The sequence below is a fragment of the Dreissena polymorpha genome, chromosome 10 (genome assembly GCF_020536995.1).
Source record: "Dreissena polymorpha isolate Duluth1 chromosome 10, UMN_Dpol_1.0, whole genome shotgun sequence".
NCBI lineage: Eukaryota > Metazoa > Mollusca > Bivalvia > Myida > Dreissenidae > Dreissena > Dreissena polymorpha.
The window spans coordinates 76,840,007-76,849,311 of NC_068364.1; positions in this window are offsets into that span (position 1 = coordinate 76,840,007).

Below are 9,305 nucleotides of genomic sequence, written 5' to 3' on the forward strand. Positions count from 1 at the left end.
GAATTCTTCGGCTCGTTTTTCTATGGAGAAGGCAAGCAACTTGTTTAGAAGATGCTCGTTGACGACCAGGCTATTCAGCGGGACGTGTGTAAAACACGGCTCTACGACGGGACCCGTAACCTCCTTGTACTCCACCTGTAAAACACGTACGTGATTTATGAAACGGACAAATGCAGCGGAATAAAACGCTACTGCATGTAAAGTCGCTCTGGGACAACTTGGGCAGGTGTCCCCGTATTCCCAGAGCGAGACTCATATTGTATTTACAAACAGATTTGCGCCGTTGGTTATTAACATGACATGTGCATTACACTGTTGGTGTCTTTATACATATAAGACAGTTAAACTGTGGGTCGTTATAATGGGAATTACATGATATTTAATATAAATATTAAAACACTTAAAATAACAAAACACTTTCAAGAATGTAGCTTGTTCGTGTGTCTTAAAATTGAAATGTGAAGACAGGCCCCCGAAGGTATTCCATAAACATTGAAAAATAGAACATGAAAATATGGTCTATGCACGGAATACCCAGAAATTTACATACAGTGTACATGTTTTAAAACGATATATATGTTGAATGTTATTATATGTATTAATCGGGCAAACACAATGATTATTTATATACATTTGTATTCATTATCCGATTAAAATAATGTGCTATTATGAACACTATATAAGATTTATGATCCAATGTTATAATACCAATGTTTTGTATATTCAAAAATGACATGTTATGTAAATTTCAAACATGGTAAAATAAATGAGAAAACAAGGAGAAACCAAAATGTTTCTGAACACGTTCCTGTCGAGTATAAATGTCTGTATGGCGAACTCGGTCCTATTGAGCACGCGCTCGGTGACCCCCTGCCCCAGCCCATTCCGGTCGTCCCTGAACACGTTCCTGTCGAGCATTACCTCGAGCCAGCCATCGTCAAGGGCGGCAACTCCATGTGGCTGCCTGGAATGCAGAGTTACCCTCTTGCCCTTGTCCTCAAGAATCGCCATCGTTGTCAAGGGATAGTAGTTGGTCTCTATCGGACGCTGTCAGTTATTTCGCCTGCCCATTAACATAAATCCGTTTTGGTCGGTGAAGATGTCTCCGTTATCTACGTCCGTCTGAAGGCGCATTATGATTTCGGTATTCACAAGCGACGGCTCGATGTTCAAGTCGATTTCGTTCTTGATGAACACCGACGTCGCCTTGACGTTGTACTTGGTGAATTTCTGTGAAAATCCGCATTTGTAGGTCAAGCTGAATTCCTTTCCACTGATGACCTAGATCTTTGGCGTTGTATCGTATAGAACTTTGATCTCTGGGCTTGATCCTTGGGCTCGAACAAGTAGGCGCCGCTCTTTCCCGGGTTGTATTTAAATAACCACCGTATATGTTCCAGTCTTCATATCGTTAATGCTCTCTAGATTGCCCAACCTAACGTCAAACTGTACTTTAATGAAATCGTTTTCGATTAATATGTATTTCATGGAGCTTTTGCTGTTTTCGTAAAAAAATAAAACGCTTGACTCGATGGCGTCGTTCTGGCCTGTTGCAGACTTTGAGATTGTAAATGTCCGGACCTCATGCGTTAACAGTTTCACACAAAGCGACACAATACTCAGTCCATTATGTGTGGGAAGGATGGGTTCGGACGCTTGGTAATGCTTTATGTTTCTTTCATCATCCGTTACCACTTCATGACCCTGAGCAATGCATACACTTACAACGCCCTTGCGCGCATGCTCAACCGGATTCGACACTACGATTTTCAAATGTTCAACCTGACATTTGAATTCGTTCAACAAGAGAAGTGATCTTGGACTCTCCTTGTCGAAGCTGTGTTTCAGTGCCGTCGTTGAGCGTACAGATCCCTTCGCGAGCAAGAGACTGAGCGCGAAGGCCAACGCTTCCCGCGCCTTTCGGAACGCGTTGGTAAGCCGCTCCTCGTCGTCTGAGACAACAAACGGAAGTGACGTACCAGTGATCCCGTCGTGATGCTGAAACATACCAACGTCCCGCCTGGCGTTCCGCAGCCTACCCATCACCCCAGGAAACCCGATACCTTGTGAGTCGTGTAATACCATAGGGAACTTTTGTGTGCATTTCGGCATGAACATAAATAGGGTAAGTAAATTGGAAAAATTAAATTTTTAAAAGTCCAATTTGAAACAACTGTGTATTAACATTGATAACAAAGGTATTGGCCGACATGTAGAAAAAATCCTGACAAATTTCTTAAAAAGTGAGCGAAATGTGGCTCCCTGAAGTAGAAGATCGGGCAAAATGGACCATGTTCAGGCATTTAGGGGAGAAAAAACTGTTTTCATTTGCAAGCCACTGCAATAATTAAAGGATTTATACAAACTTTCACATGTCTGCCATAACCTCTCAGCAGGGTTTCTCCAGAAAACTATTTATTGTGGAGAAATTTGCGTTTTTAATGACTATGTTGGGAAAACATGGATACCATCTGATGAAGACCAGGAAACCTTATGTGTGCAGTGACTTTATAATTCTTTTTCAGCCATTTTGTTACAATTTCTTTGCTTTGTAGAGGCATAAAGTAAGTGTATGTGGGCACATATGCATTCAGATGTACTTTTAATGCCTTATATATTATCAATAGTGCCTTTTCAACATTCTCGAGTTTTATTTCTTTTTACCAACACTATTTTGGAAAATATAAAGAAAGACTTGACTGCTTTGTCGCATTTATTAATTGGTTAGGTACATTAAAATGATGTGTTAATAAGTGTATATGGGGTTTATAATTGTATAATATTTATGTGGCGTGTTCTGAGACTTTTGGTGCTTATTCGACAAGTGTCATAATGAGAAAAACTCATTTGAAATGACGTCGCTAAACTTGCGCTTAATTTTGTTTAGATTGCCTTAAGTTTTCTGTGATTTTTACTGTTAAGAGTATTTAAGTAACATAAAATTCGTCACAGACTGTCCTTGGAAAGAATTGTCTATCAAACAAATATTTGATTTTGACCTTTTAATTTCAATGAGCTGACTTGTTACTCCACTTTTATCGAATTTGGCTATTGCTATATATAGCCGCAAACAAGACTTCAACACATGGGGTATATACCGATTTTATACATTTAACCACACAAAGTACAGTTGATTAAAAAAATAACACTAACCTTGTTCACAGGCAAGTTTAATCATTGTTATGAATTCGAGAAGGATATTTGCTGGAAAACTTTACAGATAAGTTATTAAATTATTGAACTTTTAGTCATTTGTTAAAACATTATGTTTTTGTTATTTTAAGTGTTTCAATTTTAACGTAATTCCCTATGTGTTCGATAACTGGATTGTCCACCATATTGTCAATAATAACCGCAAGGGGAGTTAGACAGTATAGATAGATAGATATCTGACCTTCTTGAGAAGAAGTTTGATAAGTTATAAAAACCACACCACCAGAAAACACTAAGCATGTCTGCTAAATGCATGTGAAATATTAAGAGGATGAAATGGAAAACTGTGCAAAAGCAACTATTCCTGTCTGTCCCACTTGCAGATGTAATAATGAAAGTTGCCAACCAAAAATGGGACTAATAAAAGCTCATATTACAGCTAGTTGCTGTAACAAATTTACAATCACAAGCAGTCTTTGATTTTGTGCAATGACAATGATAGATTTTAGAGTAACAATAGCTCTCATGTTGATATAATATGTTTGAATGTTGAAGACATTTTACCTATACTCACTTTATTACAGTATGCATTTTTAATAATTTTTATTCCATTCCACAATAACGGCTTGTGGGGGGGGGGGGGGCAAGACTAGCATTGTGATACAATGTAATTTTAGCACAAACTGGCAAATGAGTTAGTTATTAAGATAAAACTATCATCTTTACATGTCTAAAGTGGACATTGAATAACCACATTATATATAAGACAAAGGATTCAAGTTTCTGAAATGATATTGGATGAAAGCCAAATAATATCATTGAATGTATTAAAAAGCATTAAAAGTACATTTGTATGCATATGTGCCTACATACACTTACTATAGGCCACTACAAAGCAAAGAAATTGCATTAAAATGGCTGAAAATTAGGTTTTTGTCACAAAAAAGAATTATGAAGTCACTGCACACATAAGGTTTCCTGGTCTTCACCAGATGGTATCCATGTTTTCCCAACATGGTCATTAAAAACGCAAATTTCTCCACAATAAATAGTTTTCTGGAGAAACCCTGCCGAGAGGTTATGGCAGACATGTGAAAGTTTGCATAAATCCTGCAGTGGCTTGCAAATTAAAGCAGTTTTTTCTCCCCTAAATGCCTGAACATGGCCCATTTTGCCCGATCTTCTACTTCAGGGAGCCACATTTCGCTCATTTTTTAAGAAAATTTGTAAGGATTTTTTCTACATGTCGACAAATACCTTTGTTATCAATATTAATACACAGTTGTTTCAAATTGGACTTTTAAAAAATTTAATTTTTCCAATTTACTTACCCTATTTATGTTCATGCCGAAATGCACACCACAGTCCGCTATGGTATTACACGACTCGCAAGGTATCGGGTTTCCTGGGGTGCCCATGTTACCTTTGTAGGATTTGGAGAATTCAGCGCAGACTGTTTTGGGTGTCCTGTATTGGTGAAACGCTGAAACGCTGAACACGTCGGCTGTGCGGATTAGCAGCTCAATTTCGCGCGTGAATCGTTTCAGCCAATTCCGCGTTGTAAAATATCCCGACCACGTGTCGTTTTTAAAATCTGAGTAAGGAAAAAAGGCACCGCTTAAAACTGGAAATGCTTTTTCCTGTCCGTTTATTTTTCGTAATTTAGACTCGACCTTAGGAATGTAATCGTAGAAATCCCTGATTGATTTTGCGTTTATATATTGCATAAGTTTGCCGTAATTAGAAACGTCTCACAACGTCTCATGATGGGTGAATCTCGAGCAGCTATTCCTCATCCGAAGCGTCAAGATTTACAACAGGAATGTAGGACGTAAGTGTGAACCTTTAATTTGGTGAAACTCATAATTAATGGGTTTGTCGTGCGTTGTCATTTCTTGTGTGGAAAATCGTTATGAAAATATATTGTAAAATGTAAAACCGTTCAATCGTTTATATAAAAAGATTGTCAAAATAAAATGTTTCGTATCAGAAGCTTTTTATGTGTTGTAAGTCAATATGATTGGTCAAACAATGTCGTGTTTGTTAATGCATATTTACACAACTCTCTTCGGCGTATGGAATAAAGACATGTCTAGTAATAGAAAATTAACAAGAACCCTAACCATATGAGTCGCGTTCTGAGAAAAGCGGGCATAAAACATGTGCGTTAAGTGTCGTCCCAGATTAGCCTGTGCAGTCCGCACAGCTAATCAGTGACGACACTTTCCGCTTTTATGTCATCTTTCGTTTAAATGAAGTCTTTTCTTAGCAAAAATCCAATTTAGGCGGAAAGTGTCGTTTAAATGAAGTCTTTTCTTAGCAAAAATCCAATTTAGGCGGAAATTGTCGTCCCTTATTAGCCTGTGCGGACTGCACAGGCTAATTTAGAACGACACTTAACGCACATGCATTAAGCACAGTTTTCTCAGAACGCGGCTCTTCTATGCGTCGTGTAGGACATTCGTCACTTGTCTAAAATAAAAGAAAAGCGGATGGTTACAATAATTTTTGTCACAAGTAAGCATCTGCATATAGAGTGATAATTCCTATACTCAGGACTTGTCCATCGTTGCGCGTGTCAATAAAATATCAAAATAATACTAAATAAAATGCATTGAATCAAAAATTGTCCATATCCAGTTCAATTCCCGTTCTTGGCAGCATGTGTGTTTGGTTGGTTGTCACCATACCGCACAAGTGGGGTTTCCTACTGCCCCCCCCCCCCTAAAAAACCCCAAAGAAACAACAACAAAAAAACACCACAAAACCACACCAGAAATTAAAAAATAATAATCCTGACTTAAAAATAAAGGTAGAAAATAGACGTTCTATGTTTTTAAAGTTAAAACAAAAGTTTAAGTACTGTTTTATTATTTTACTTCGTGAGAACACATCATGTGTCCTCACATGGTTATTATGTATTTCTTCGTGATCAAAACATATGGTTTGTTGATTAAAGCCACACACTTTGCCTCTGACCATTTTGAAATACTTGTTAATCAATACATATAGATGCAATTTGAAAATGTGCAAAATTGTCATTAAATCTAAAGCCTAGTTAGCAAGTTATTAATAATTGTTCAAACGGTACCGCTTTTAAAACCGAAAGTAGGATTTCTAGACGTATACGTCCATTTCGACAAACGCGATTATTTTTAAGTTTTAAAACGCAAAAAAGACGGATTTCTACCTTGTAAACACCAGATTTATTGTAAATGGCATAGATAAAATTAAATATATAGCCTATTTAGCCAGTAATTTATTATTTTTCAAACGGTTCCGCTTTTAAAACAAACCGAAAGTAGGACTTCTAGACGTTAACGTCTATTTCGACAAATGCGATTATTTTTAAGTTTTAAAACGCAACAAAATATGGATTTATACCTTGTAATCATCGGATATATTCTAATTGACATAGATAAAATAAAATATATAGCCTAGTTAGTAAGTAATTTATTACTTTCAAACGGTACCGCTTTTAAAACCGTAAGTAGGATTTCAAGACGTATACGCCCATTTCGACAAACGCGATTATTTTTAAGTTTTAAAGCGCAAAAAAAGACCGATTTCTACCTTGTAACCACCAGATATATTCTAATTGGCATAGATAAAATATGTTTCTTATTTATACTTACATTTAATATGCCAAATAAGTTGTTAGGCTTTGAGACGCAGTTTTTCCCCATATTCAAATAAAACTATATCATCCGCGTCATGCGAAAATCGGTCTTATGGCATATGCGGCCAGAGTAGCTCAAGTCAAGCCTGCGCACTTTCCCATCAATGGCTACGCTTTCCGCTTTAAAAAAGGCACGCAAGGTTTGGTAATATCTCCAGAGTAGTTTATTCAGTATTCATATTCTTACAAGACTGTGCGATTGCGCAGGCCTGGCTGAAGCTACATTGGGATCATATTGCATAAGATCGATTTTTGCATGACCCGTGTACAAATCTCATTGCGTCTTATAAATAGAACATCTAAGCACAATACTTGCCGATAGAATAGTGAATTCACCTTGTGTTGTTTATAGCAAACTGGTAAATGTCTGTAGACTATTTTGACTTGCATACGTCACACGTGTAGTTAGATAATTAAACGATTTTCCTTCTACATGTATCATGGGCACTCTACTATTAGGTAGTTCTGTCTCACAATACACGACAAATGTCATTTACCATAGGTTTTCATCAATCCCTTTCCCTAAAATTCGTGTTATTTGATATATTGAAAACAATACTGTGTTATCAACAGAGAGTAGTCTGCATTTGCTAATTTTGCTTTGACCAAAAGCATGTAGATATTCTGTCGACATGACTTCGTCAGCATCAAATTGCATCACAGCAGTTATCAAATTTAAGGCTTTACCAGCATGATTTTGTAAAATTATCATGTGTGACGACGTCTCAATAACGCCTCTGTCACCATGATGAAACGTGTGCATACGTCTGAGTGATGTCTCTTTGAGCGATTTCCTTATAAACGTTACATCAAGTATTGACTGAATGCAAAGACGATGGTGTGCTCAAGTCTTAATCCCGTCATTGTTACCATTTTCACCCAAGAGACCCCTGCAACCTTAATACTTTACCTGAGGAATCCAAAATCAAACGATACTAAACCTCCAAGAACGCCAATCACAATGTGAAATTTGAAAGCTCTTAACGGAATAGTTCTTAAGATATTGACCAATGTCGACCAAAGAATGACGGCGAACTAATAGACGGAGAGGCCAAAATCAATATGTGTGCCATAGTTTCAATAGGGGAGCCAATATAGTACTAATACAACGGTTCATAGTATTTTTATTTGAACTCTCAACACTTTTTCACAGTACAATACTTTTCCCATTTAAATGAGATAACTTGTTGTTATCTATTTTAAATAGTGTGTAGGAACAGACTTGGATCAGCAAAAACACATCACTAACATAAACATGTATATCTCTTTAAGTCACATAAACTATATTATTTCCATAACAAATTCAATGTTTAAGCAATAACTTGTACACTAAATAAATGCAACATTTTGCACATAGAGACCCTCATAACCATACTATTTCTTAAAGATAATTCAGATCCAAATTATTTTAAAAAGATAGTTCATGCATATCGCATGCATGACATATTTTGCGTGGAGTTCTGTCTTCCATTGTTTAACAGCAATCTTTTTCCCAGCTACTCTGCAGTTAAATGTTTACTGCCTTCTTTCAAGATGTCAACATTAAGTTTCTAACCTTCAAGCAAACAATGTTTTCCCTACCGCACATTCAAAGAAATATTCACGAATAAAGTCATGGGAAGTGCCCATATAAAAATCAATAAATAGTGCCTGAGTGCTGATTTATTAAGAGAGCAAAGCATTGCACAAATGAAATATTTAGTATAATGCGACCTCTACGGAATAAACATTGGTTATTAATGATGGAGAAAAACAACATGAGTTGTGTAATGTGCTTTGTCTAAACCATACACCGACAATGCATGTTGGCGAGAATATAGACACTTCAATTCAATTAGCTAGACAATATTATGTATGAAACTTAAATTAACAGATAACCTGGTTATAGTTAAGATAAATATCGTAACATTATTAAAATGCTATTTGCAGTAATTTAAGGACTATGAAGAGATAAGTAAGACATAGGCACACACAAATATGCAATACATAAGAGTCTTTAATCAATATGACGTACACAAACAATTTAAAAAAGGCATCTAAGCAGTGTATATACACCCTATATTTACGAATGCACAATGCTTATTTGGAATGGATGACAATATTAACACATTATTGTAAAAATTGCATCTTAAAGTATTAATTAAGTTCAATACTAATATGATTGTATGGTAACAATTGTTTGTTATGCATTCAAAGTAACGCAAAATGATATTTTATTTTTTATGTAATCAATATGATTTATTTGATACATTTCACACAATCAACAAACATCAAGCTATTTTCAGCTGTTAAGCAACAGAACAACTATGTTTCATGCATTCAATTACAGTTCATTATAAACAATCACATGTTTAGGGAAATATGGTCTGATGATCGAGTGAAACAAACTGTTACACGACTAGTTAACTGCCGCTATCATCAGCCATAAGTCAATTATTATCATGTATAATATAAATACAAGTACAATATAATT